Here is a 12,914-nt window from a genome sequence, read left to right as displayed (position 1 = left end):
GGGGGCTCTCCTGGTTAACGGCACCGGTACGGGCTCCTTCCCTCCGCGACCAGCTCAGTTCGTGGAGCCTGACATTGTTCATTTCCGTTTCTTTGGCTCGAGTCCCCAGTACACAGCTGGGTTCGGTCTCCTTTGTTCCGTCACGCAAATCAAACTGTTGCGTTAAGTGTGCCGAGGTGGGGGAAAGCCAAGTGTGAAGGGATGAACTTGTGTGAAGCCAAGCCAGGGATGAACTCTTTGGTTTCCAGAGACATAACTCGCGTGTACATGTGCATGAGATTTAGGCGCCTGCTTAGGAGGTGAGGGGATTTCCGGATGTAAAAATGAGCCGAAGTCAGCCTTGTCCTTTGCGCACTTGGGTCAGCTGGCTGTGGCCTGGACTCCGCAGTGACTCAGAGCGGAGAAAGGAGGGCTGGCTCCTAGCGCTGAGCAGGCTCTCAGGCAGCAACGGAACTCCTGGCCTGTACCTTGGGGATGGAAAATGCAGCTGCGCCCGCTGCCTCAGCCCCTGCCTTTCGCCCGTTTTGCTTTTTTGAAAGGGAAGGTAAAAGTTTCAGAAAGGAAGAACGTTTGTTTCCGCCCGGTTTCGAACCGGGGATCTTTCGCGTGTGAGGCGAACGTGATAACCACTACACTACGGAAACACGGCAGGTGCTACAACCTCGTGACACACCTCTGAAATCCGTAGTTCCTGCCACCACTATCCTAGTCGCCAACTTTTTTAACTGAAGAATGAACCTTGAAGCCCCAAGATCTCTCACGCAAGGAGTCTGCGGCTTCCAAGAGGCCCTGCTTTTAGGGTTCCGAGCCTGCCCCGAAGGGAGGACCCCCCGAGCCTCCCATAGTCGGCCTCTGGACTCCCGCACCGATCGCACAGTGCTCGGATCCACAGCTATGCCCGCGAGTGCAGGGGTCGCCCCCGCTGACTCCTCAGCTCCCAGAAGCCGCGGGAGCCGGGGGTTCGCGCAAGTGCCCTTTGGGTCTAAGGGGAAAAGGTAGAGAATTAGGTTCATTCCAGTGAGCTTCTCTCTCTCTGGAGCTGATCCTGTGGGCCCCAGCTGCATTTCTCCAAAGGCTTCAAACAGAATTCCTTTAATCCACACTTGACTTAGTCGTTTTCAGGGTGAATGCTATAGCTTGCTACAAACACCCCGTCATAACTGAAGGAGGAAATGTACAACTTCCAGGTAAATTCTATTTTCTTCCTTTGATTTCTTCAAACAACAACAACCAAAGAGACATGTCACTGGGACATACTTGCACTTTTCTTATAATACTTAAGGGTATGTCTGACTATCTACGAAAAACTCTTGCTATAGAAACATGTGCAAGAGATTGTCTACCATGAGCTAAACAATCGTCATACCTCCCCAGGGTCCAAGAATCTGATGAAGCTGGATCCAGTGCCCCACTGCCTTTAGATCACCAGTTAGATGACCATCCAAACCAACCAGTTTTCCAGATGCAAGTCACTAATATGAGGGAGAAGAGGTCAGCTAAACATTTAAACAGTCGTAATTTACTCTGGGGAATGTTGAAGGTCAGCAGTGGTACAGTTAGAAGGGGAAATAAAAGACTTCACAATAAGGGTAATAGCAGCTTTCTCGAGCTTTACTGAGTGACCAGCACTATTCCTCAGTGCTTTACTGTGGAATAACTTACTAAGTCCACATAAAAACCCTGGAAGATAGTGTAGGACTTTACCACCCCTTGTTGCAGATGAGAACACCGAGGCACTGAAAAGCTGAGCTAACCTTTTTGGGGTCTCACCCCTGTGACAGTGAGAGCCAGCAGTCAGATCCAGGCACTTTGCCTCCAGAGCCCTTCCCCTTGGCCACCATGCTCTCGGGTAACTGAGAAAACTTCACTGAGATTTGCATCCCTTCCTTGATCAACCTCCAAGATATCAAAAGGAAAAGAAGATTGAAAGGTAGGCCTACAAAACTCCCCAAACTAATTAATGAAATGAAGAAGAAGAAGAGGAGAAAGAGGAAACAGGACCTTTGGAGAAGCCACGACATTAGACGCAGAGAGGATGACGATGAGCATGTTAAAACATACTAACTGGAAACTATTTAAAGACTAAGAAGGACCTATCTTCCAACAATTGAAGGCCTAAACTTTCCCTTTCCATGGCAGTCTCCACCCAAGAATACATTTCAAAGCTCCCAATATAGTGTATACAGATGTGAATATGAAAATCATACTTCAACATTAGTAGTAAAGAGATTAGTGTTGAATTTTGTTTATTTTTTATACAGCAGGTTCTTATTTGTAATTTTATACATATTAATGTATATATGTCAATCCCAATCTCCCAATTCACCCCACCACCACGAACCCCTGTGCCACTTTCCCCGCGTTGATGTCCGTATGTTTGTTCTCTACAGCTGCGTCTCTCTTTCTGCCCTGCAAACCGGTTCATCTGAACCATTTTTCGAGGTTCCACATATATGCGTTAATATACGATATTTCTTTTCCTCTTTCTGGCTTACTTCAAGCAGTAAAGAGACTTTGAATGAGTTAGCTCACATGGTTCCTAATAAAAATGAGAGACAATTATTAGTATGTTGTCATTAAAAAAGACAGGATTTATAAAAGAGCCAGAAGTGAGAAGAGAGGGAACACACAAACACACACACACACACACACACACAGACGCACACTCACACACACACACACACACACAAAGCCTGAGAAAGGCGAGTTTTCCCTTTCCTTGAGGAACAGATAGCGGAAAGTCATCAAACACCTAGTCTGGACGGGTTAATCTAGTGACGTTCCGAACTAATCAGGTAAACGCTTTTGGGTATGTGTGGATGCTCCAAATATTCTTCAGCGTTTAGTGGTGACGTGAATGTGGCGGCTTTTCTTTGTGTACGACCTGCCAGTGTCCTCCCTTTGGCACCTGTGAGTTACTTCAGCCTAATTGAACTACTTTCCTCATCAGAATTCCTCAATTTCATATACTCTCCCCCTTCCTTGACATATTGGTTCTTAACAGAGCAAGATTTGATCATGAACACTTGCTTCTCTCTTTGCCGCAGTATGAACAGTGGAATGTCAGCTTAGGGTCATGGCTGTGAGCAACATATAAGTAAGTACTCAGACATCCGATACTGAAGGGAAGCCAAAAATCTGAGGACAACAAAAATATCCCAGTAAGTACTTTGAACTTACGTTTCCTCTTAGAGCAGGACAAAGCCGAAGAAAAAGTATCAACGTCACTTTAACAATAACCAAGTGGCATTAAACTTTTAAAAACTGAGGCATAATATGCATAAAGTACAAAGAGTGTACAGTTCCCACACCATTACCAGTGTACACCAACGTGAATAACTGATGGAGCAACCTGTATAACTAAGGTGTGGAATATTATCAGAGCACAAAGGCTTCCTCATGACTCTTCCCATGCAAGAGCTCAGAGTAATCACGCACATACCCCTCCCAACCTCTCTGCCTGTTACTTTCACATAAATTGGATCACAGGGCATGCACTGGGTTTGGGGGCCTGGAAGGGCATGGGTCTGACTTCTTTCACTCCACATTATGTCTATGAAATTTAACCCTATTTTTCACGTAGTTCTTTGTCTCTGTGTGTATTCCTTGTAAGAATATAACTCTCCATAGATTTCTACTGTTGGACATTTCAGTTGTTTCCAGTTGAGGATATTCTGAAAAGGTGTGAACATTTTTTTTTGACTTTTGGTGAACATACACATTTTTCTAGGGCACCTCATTCCAGCAGAATAATGCCAGTGTTGACTTTAAAAATAGTACTTTTGGGGGCTTCCCTGGTTGCGCATTGGTTAAGAGTCCGCCTGCGAAGGCAGGGGACACTGGGTCGAGCCCTGGTCCGGGAAGATCCCACGTGTTGAGAAGCAGCTAAGCCCGTGCAGCCCAGATACTGGGCCTACGCTCTAGAGCCCGTGAGCCACAACTACTGAGCCCTCATGCCACAACTACTGACACCTGCGCGCCGAGAGCACAGGCTCCGCAACAAGAGAAGACACCATGACGAAGAGTAGGCCCCAATCACTGCAACTAGAGAAAGCCCTCGCCCAGCAACGGAGACCCAACGCAGCCAAAAACAAAGAAGCAAAATAAATGTAAAAAATTTATAAATATAAAAATATATAAAAGTTGGGTTTTTTTTTGTTTTTTTCCAGCAAAAAGTGTTTATTCAGGAATAGCGGAAGAATTGCAATTCAGGACAAGCAAGCTATAGCAAAAGCCATAGGCAAGTCCCACAAACAAAGGACAGGAAGGAACCTTACTTTACAGAGAAAGAGGAGGAAGCTGAGGGAGGTTGTTGTGAACCCAAGCCCATTGGAGAAAAGTGAAAGTTCAGGGTGATGAAGGTTTTTCATTGCCAAGCTGCTGATTTCTTGCAGGACATGCTTCGTACAAGTTTATCTGTTGGGGCCTGTAATCGATGATTCTTTCCTATTGATGTTCCTTCTGTTTGGGTCTGTAATTGACGATACTTCCTGTCTTTGGACTTGAGTGGTACCCCATGAGAGCTCCCACTTCTGGTCTCCTGACTTCATTTGAGTGACGTTTCCCTTTATTAGTTTTCAAACCTGTCACAAGGAATTTTGAATTTTCAAGTTTAATCTATTTTAATGCTTTAGGAGACTTACTGCATCAAACTATTATCATTACAAACTGCGTCCCTAGCAACTTTCAAGTGTTCAGTAGCTACATGTGGCTGGTACCTATCATATTGGAGAGCACAGGTCAAAGGTGTAGCACAGCTAAAAGTACGATTTCTGGGACACAGCATATAACTGTGTATGTATGACCCTCAGTTGATGCTGCCAAACTTTTTTCCAACCTGTTGAACTTTTTTATACCCTTTCCAGAAATGAATAAGAATTTCCAGCGCTCTCCATCCTGTCAACGTTTGGTTTTGTTTGTCCTCTTTTGTTAAAAGTAAGCTTTATTGAGGTGTAATTTCCATAGTAAAATCTGCCAACATTAGAGTATTCTCCATTCTTTTAAATGATATCATTTCTTTGCAAAGCTGGATTTTGGTGCTTGCTGTGATAAAAAGCAAGGGCCATGCAAAAAGTGAATGTGTAACGAGAAGCAAGGAGGCGCTTTGAGAAGGTTTCAGAAGCTGTGCAGTGTGCAGCATTAAGGTTATGATTCTGCCGTGTCAGAGCAGTGAAAACAGAAGCCACTCTACTGAACTTTTGTCAAGGGATCACATAAGAGTAGCCACAGAACCAGCCGCAAACCTACAAAATATAGAAATATATGTGAACCCAGAAAACAACAGCATTCCCCAACGAAAGCGCTGTTGTCAGCCAACCTATCAGGAAATTAGGGCAAAAGGGAAGACAAAGACAGAGAGAATTTCCAGGCAAACAAAGATGATTCGTTAATTAAATAAATTTAATGTTAGTCAAGGGATTAAAGTTAACTCTTGAACTTGTAATTTAAGCTGACACATGTTGGAACATGAGAATGTTGGAATCATATGTTCGTATATATGGAATCACATATTAGATGACACCTAAAAATATTTACCAGAAACTGTAAGCGGAATAATTGAGTCGTCTGGTTTCTAGAATTACAAGTAGTCATTCCTCTTTAAAGATATTAGTATATTTAATGTACTTGACTAGTATATTTAATATACTTCAACAGATAAATTTAAATGATTAGACGTTGAAATCTTAGTGAATATGTTTGCTTATTTAACCGGTACAACCAGTATAAGAAATTGAGGAAGTCCAACTTAACTTAGATGTTCAAGACAAAATAAAGCCAAGACTTACATACCAGAATGTTATACCACCATTATTTTCTACATTATAAGATAATCTGAAAAAATATATATAGTTGTTTTTAGAGCAAAATTATTAAACCAATCTAAGTTTTGTGAATAACCTCGATAAAAACACACCACATGACATAAACATTTTAAATGCCATTATATATAAAATGTATAAATTATTTAAATTGCTAAAAAGTATTAAGGGTCACCTTTGTAATCAATTTCACTTCATTTCTCACTGTTCTTCCAAGTAATCAAGACCACTAATTTAATCTACAGCTAAATCTGTTATTGTTCCTTGTCACCAATTCAACAACAAAACTTTTCCTTTTATAAATACCACATTGAAAGCATAAGTACTAATGTATTTTCCCCTGTAATTCTTAATTTTCTTAATTTATATTTATGTAAGTGATTGTTACTATTCTGAAATTAATTGGGGAATTAATTTTTAATTAATTTAAACTTTTGGACAACTGATTTGTCTATTCTCTCCCAAGGAAGAGAAAGTATATTGTTTTATTTCTGAGAAAATATATTTAAAGGGAAAAAATTTCATCAAACTAGTGGGCATTATTCAACGTGAAAGCAGAGGCAACGATATGTATTAACAGCAACTGACAGTGAGGGAAACAAAATGAAATAATTCAGCCACATTAGGTCCCTGAAGGAAGCTCATTAATGAAAATCGGAGTACTTCTGTGATATGCTTTTGAGTCTCCAGGGTATGTATCCGTGCATGACGTCATTGCTCGACATCCATCTGTACTAAGGACTGAACTGGCTTACAGTTCTGGAAGGTTTAAATCTTGACTTGCAGGGTTGTCACACGTGCTCATGTTGCTGACTTTGTTGCTTGTTTGTAATGATATAAACATCTTTCCTCTGCTTCCTGTAGTCTGGTTTCAGTAATCCCTAAAGGACATTTGTTTGAATTTTTTCAGTTATTCAGAGACTTGAGTATACCAATGAAAGAAAGCTGCATATTCCATGCTAAAAATTCAATATTCTTCCTGTATTACTCCCCTTTATTAATGTGGAGCTCCATATGAGGGAACCATTGCATATTAAGATCATCCTTATTGTAGCTCCTACACTTTTGCAGTTATTGACAAGGATTGCCTTGGCCCATGCGGTTTTTACCAAATAGGGGAAAGACAAGAGGTGGACAGCTTCTCACTGCTGCAGTGTCACATACCAGGAAATACCAGAATCCTCATGACAAGTATCAGAAAAGAAAGACTCATGGTCCAGATTAGCTGTCATCTTCTACCTAACAGGGAATAGATCCCTGTCAACCACCACCCAACAGGGATTATCCCCAGAAGTTCACTTCCTAAAATTAAAACCAGAATCCCGCACTGAGAGGAGAAATTAGTGATGCACAAATGAGAGAGAGAGAGAGAGAGAGAAAAAAAAAAATCCTTGTCCAGAAAGCACACAGTATGAAGAAGCCAAAATACTCAATTTCTGCACATGAGATTTAACAGAACAGAGCAAACGTGAGCTAATAACTCTAAGGGTCCAGGACTGAAACAGGAACCTATAGGGGGGCAGGATTCTGTTGGCTCCCACGATGTGTCTTAGGTGGGCTAACTTTTACAGTCACAGCCAAAAAACTGACAAGGAAAAACATAGAAACACTTATTCCCCTTTTTATAGGACGAAGGACAGGCATTAGATTGTTTTCATCAAATTAAAAGTATAAGCAAAATTTATAAATAAAAGAGAAAAGGGGAGAAGGAAAAGACCTCTGGGATCAGCAAGATTCTTCTCTTTGGATAAGTTGCTTGGCAGGACGTTATCAAAGAGGTCATTCTGGGCAGTCTTCTCTGGACCCTGTTGACTAGGTCAGCAGAGAAAACAATTCCAGTTCTTGGAGGATTTTAAAAATATTGAATGTTGAGCTTTCGAACATATGCAATAGAATATCTCTGTGGAATGCCCACAATGTCCCTCTGTTGTCCTTCCCCTTACTTATGTCAGGAGGGCACTTCTCCCTTTATTAGGGTGATGTATACAAAGATTGCTGTGTTGGCAAGTAAATGAAGAAAGGGACATTGAAAGACCGGAAAATAAACTGGAATATGATTCAGTCCCACTTCTGTGGAAGGAAAATTTGAAGGATATACCAACATTAGAAGCACTAAAGGTAGCACTTGCACTTCCAGATCCCTACGCTATGGGAACACCTGCACGAGTGGTCAGAGGTGTGTGTACGATAATGATGGTTGCAGCATATTCATCATCGTGGAACCATGAAACCAAGTAATACACAACCATGGAAGAAAGGCCTTTATCAGAAACAATGCAGAGGAGAATTATGATGATGGGTTCACTGCTGACATTATTCATAGAACAAGTACTAACGTTCACAGATGAAAAGTTTAAGACACATAAAATATGACTTTCTTGTCCAAGTCTATAGACTTGGCAGAATAAAGACTTTATCCCACCAGACCGTGGATTCCTGGATCTCTTTCAGGAGGTCATAAGTTAGGCAGTATAGAGTCCAATAGAGACGACAGACAATAGAGCTGGGAAGGGGAGTGTGGCCCAAGACTGGCAGCAGTCGTGAGGTGGACAGGACCCCGAACGCAGTTCGGTAAACTTTGTGGGAGCAGATGTACAGGTAATAATCAGCATGGAACACCGGGAATGGTAATCCACACGGAAAACGCTGAATGGGTTCTGAAACCTCTCCCACCGTCCTTGGGTGGGCTAGAACCACCAACTTTCAGGATTCACAGCCGAACGCGCTAACCCACTGCGCCACAGGGACAGCAGCACGTGACTCTTCTGGACTCTCTATGGAGTAGAGACTTACTAATTCCCAGGGTGTGCCACCTTTCTCGCAGGAAAATGGTACCACTTCCAAAGCCTCGGAAGAACGGACGGTTTAGAGCAGTTAATCACACTGGACCTGAGACTGGGTCAAGGTCAGGAAAAGACAACACTAAGCACTATTATCATAGGGCAGCCACCCTTGCAGACAATCGTGACAAGCACTTGAGAATACTCCCCCTGCCTTTGACGCATTCATTTCCCATCTGCTCCTCTCATCCTCCCACTCACTACAGGGAAGGATTCGTCACCTTTGTGTCCTGTCAGAACCCTTTATGCTCCCTGCAGGGCACAGAGATTCAGGCAACAGCCAAGGGGCAGCTGCACTTCCCCGAAGGGCCTTTCCCGAGGTAGGCGGTTCCAGCGCGCAGGCTGACCCAAGACCCCACTGCCCGCCAAGGCAACGGGGAGGAGACCGGAGGGCAGCCGGTGCGGGGGGATTCCTACTAGCACAGAACGTCTCCTGCCTGCACTTCGGGGGGAGCTGAATGAAACTCCTCCTGAAGCTTCTCTACAGCCTGAAGAGAACGGATTTCAGGTTCCTGAAAGGGCAAGGGGGCGTCCCCGCGAGGACAAAGGCTTCCCCTGGTCTTGGAGGACAAGTCCCGCAGAAGCTGGCTTTGAGAGACACGCCAAACGAAAGGAGCAATCTTGAGTGGAGATGTCTGCAAGGAACTCTCAAGTGGTGTCGCCATTCTTATATACGGAGAGAGAGTGAGAAACCCAACGTGAGAAAGTGTTTACTGTGCACTTACGTATAGAATATACGATGTTAATACTCTTGCAACATTTTTGTATGTTTCAAAGGGTTTGGGTTTTGGTTTTTAATGAACTTTTGGAACTCGAGTCCCCGATGCTCTTGGGATGAAAACTCTGTAAGTAAGTCTTCGGGTTTGTAACATGCAGGGAGAAAAGAGCCGAGGCGAGAGCTGGCCAGCCCAGGCTATTCATTACATCTCACCTCCTCCAGCCTGCGCGATGTCAAAGACCCTGAGGCCGGGACTCACCGGCATTTGGGGACTCAGTGCAGAAGCTCTTCTGCATCTGAACCTTGAAGTAAAACACAACTCTGGTCGGGGCAGGAAGAGGAAGATTCCTCCCAGTGGAGATGCTGAAGGGGGAAAAAAAAGGGTGGGGAAGCTTCCCTGACCGGGAATCGAACCCGGGCCGCAGCGGTGAAAGCGCCGAATCCTAGCCACTAGACCACCAGGGAACCACTGAGGACCTCTGACTTAGAATCTCCAAATGAAAATTGTAAGAGTAAAGAGTACGCTTCACATACCCGGAGAGCAGGAACGGAGATTTCCTAGAAGCCCAGGGCTCAATGCTGCTGTGCAAGGCTCCCAGCCCTTGCCCGGCTGCTCATCACCCTTCACATCTGCAGTCCTGGGCGATGCTGTGGGCTCTGAGACAGGACACAAGGTCCGTCCTGGTCTAGCTTCAGTGCTGTGTGCTGCCGAGCCAAGGTCATGCTCTCTTTCTGAACCTCGGTTTTCTCTTGAGTCAGGTGCCAACTGCGATGTCAGCAGGTGATGGGCGGATCCGTCCACTTCCTGATGTCTGCCCTGGCTCTGGGGGCTCTCCTGGTTAACGGCACCGGTACGGGCTCCTTCCCCTCCGCGACCAGCTCAGTTCGTGGAGCCTGACATTGTTCATTTCCGTGTCTTTGGCTCGAGTCCCCGGTGCACAGCTGGGTTCGGTCTCTTTTGTTCCGTCACGCAAATCAAACTGTTGCGTTAAGTGTGCCGAGGTGGGGGAAAGCCAAGTGTGAAGGGATGAACTTGTGTGAAGCCAAGCCAGGGATGAACTCCTTGGTTTCCAGAGACATAACTCGCGTGAACATGTGCAAGACATTTAGGCGCCTGCTTAGGAGGTGAGGGGATTTCCGGATGTAAAAATGAGCCGAAGTCAGCCTTGTCCTTTGCGCACTTGGGTCAGCTGGCTGTGGCCTGGACTCCGCAGTGACTCAGAGCGGAGAAAGGAGGGCTGGCTCCTAGCGCTGAGCAGGCTCTCAGGCAGCAACGGAACTCCTGGCCTGTACCTTGGGGATGGAAAATGCAGCGGCGCCCGCTGCCTCAGCCCCTGCCTTTCGCCCGTTTTGCTTTTTTGAAAGGGAAGGTAAAAGTTTCAGAAAGGAAGAACGTTTGTTTCCGCCCGGTTTCGAGCCGGGGACCTTTCGCGTGTGAGGCGAACGTGATAACCGCTACACTACGGAAACACGGCACGTGATACTGGTTAGTGACACACCCGTGAAATCCGTAGGTCCTGCCACTACCGTCCTAGTCGCCAACCTTTTAAACTGAAGAATGAACCTTGAAGCCCCAAGATCTCTCACGCAAGGAGTCTGCGACTTCCGAGAGGCCCTGGTTTTAGGGTTCCGAGCCTGCCCCGAAGGGAGGACCCCCCGAGCCTCCCACAGACGGCCTTTGGGCTCCCGCACCGACCGCAGAGTCCTCGGATCCACAGCTATGCCCCCGAGTGCAGGGGTCGCCCCCGCTGACTCCTCAGCTCCCAGAAGCCGCGGGAGCCGGGGGTTCGCGCAAGTGCCCTCTGGGCCTAAGGGGAAAAGGTAGAGAATTAGGTTCATTCCAGTGAGCTTCTCTCTCTCTGGAGCTGATCCTGTGGGTCCCAGCTGCATTTCTCCAAAGCCTTCAAACAGAATTCCTTTAATCCACACTTGGCTTAGTCGTTTTAAGGGTGAATGCCAGCTTGCTACAAACACCCTGTCATAACTGAAGGAGGAAATCTACAACTTCCGGGTAAATTCTGTTTTCTTCCTTTGATTTCTTCAAACATCAACAACCAAAGAGACATGTCACTGGGACATACTTGCACTTTTCTTATAATACTTAAGGTATGTCTGACTAACTGTGAAAAGCTCTTGCTATAGATACAAGTGCAAGAGATTGTCTACCATGAGCTAAACAATCGTCATGCCTGCCCAGGGTCCAAGAATCTGATGAAGCTGGATCCAGTGCCCCACTGCCTTTAGATCACCAGTTAGATAACCATCCAAACCAACCAGTTTTCCAGATGCAGGTCACTAATATGAGGGAGAAGAGGTCAGCTAAACATTTAAACAATCGTAATTTACTCTGGGGAATGTTGAAGGTCAGCAGTGGTACAGTTAGAAGGGGAAATAAAAGACTTCACAATAAGGATAATAGCAGCTTTCTCGAGCTTTACTGAGTGACCAGCACTATTCCTCAGTGCTTTACTGTGGAATAAGTTACTAAGTCCACATGAAAACCCTGGAAGATAGTGTAGGACTTTACCACCCCTTGTTGCAGATGAGAACACCGAGGCACTGAAAAGCTGAGCTAACCTTTTTGGGGTCTCACCCCTGTGACAGTGAGAGCCAGCACTCAGACCCAGGCACTTTGCCTCCAGAGCCCTTCCCCTGGCCACCACACTCACAGGTAACTGAGAAAACTTCACTGAGATTTGCATCCCTTCGTTGATCAACCTCCAAGATATCAAAAGGAAAAGAAGATTGAAAGGTAGGCCTACAAAACTCCCCAAACTAATTAATGAAATGAAGAAGAAGAAGAGGAGAAAGAGGAAACAGGACCTTTGGAGAAGCCACGACGTTAGACGCAGAGAGAATGACGATGAGCATGTTAAAACATACTAACTGGAAACTATTTAAAGACTAAGAAGGACCTATCTTCCAACAATTGAAGGCCTAAACTTTCCCTTTCCACGGTAGTCTCCACCCAAGAATACATTTCAAAGCTCCCAATATAGTGTATACAGATGTGAATATGAAAATCATACTTTAACATTAGTAATAAAGAGATTATTTTTGAATTTTTATTTTTTATACAGCAGGTGCTTATTAGTAATTTTATACATATTAGTGTATATATGTCAATCCCAATCTCCCAATTCACCCCACCACCACGAACCCCTTTGCCACTTTCCCCACGTTGGTGTCGTATGTTTGTTCTCTACAGCTGTGTCTCTCTTTCTGTGTCTCAAACCGGTTCATCTGAACCATTTTTCGAGGTTCCACATATATGCGTTAATATACGATATTTCTTTTCCTCTTTCTGACTTACTTCAAGCAGTAAAGAGACTTTGAATGAGTTAGCTCACATGATTCCTAATAAAAATGGGAGACAGTTATTAGGATGTTGTCATTAAAAAAGACAGGATTTATAAAAGAGCCAGAAGTGAGAAAAGAGAAAACACACACACACACACACACACACATACACACACACACACAAAGCCTGAGAAAGGGGAGTTTTCCCTTTCCTTGAGGAACAGATAGCGGAAAGTC

The 12,914-nt window shown here is 44.7% G+C and overlaps 3 non-coding genes across 3 annotated transcripts; all 3 read right to left on the bottom strand.

Annotated features, from left to right (window-relative positions):
- Positions 1–571: 571 nt before the first annotated feature.
- TRNAV-CAC lies at positions 572–644 on the bottom strand. The gene has a single exon. It is a non-coding gene; the product is annotated as a tRNA-Val (tRNA).
- Positions 645–9,770: 9,126 nt separating this feature from the next.
- Positions 9,771–9,842, bottom strand: TRNAE-UUC. The gene has a single exon. It is a non-coding gene; the product is annotated as a tRNA-Glu (tRNA).
- Positions 9,843–10,774: 932 nt separating this feature from the next.
- TRNAV-CAC lies at positions 10,775–10,847 on the bottom strand. Its single transcript has one exon. It is a non-coding gene; the product is annotated as a tRNA-Val (tRNA).
- Between the last annotated feature and the right edge of the window lie 2,067 nt (positions 10,848–12,914).

Source organism: Phocoena sinus, chromosome 1 (genome assembly GCF_008692025.1).
Source record: "Phocoena sinus isolate mPhoSin1 chromosome 1, mPhoSin1.pri, whole genome shotgun sequence".
NCBI lineage: Eukaryota > Metazoa > Chordata > Mammalia > Artiodactyla > Phocoenidae > Phocoena > Phocoena sinus.
Note: the sequence above shows the minus strand (reverse complement) of the source record. Positions and strands in the feature narration are given on the sequence as shown.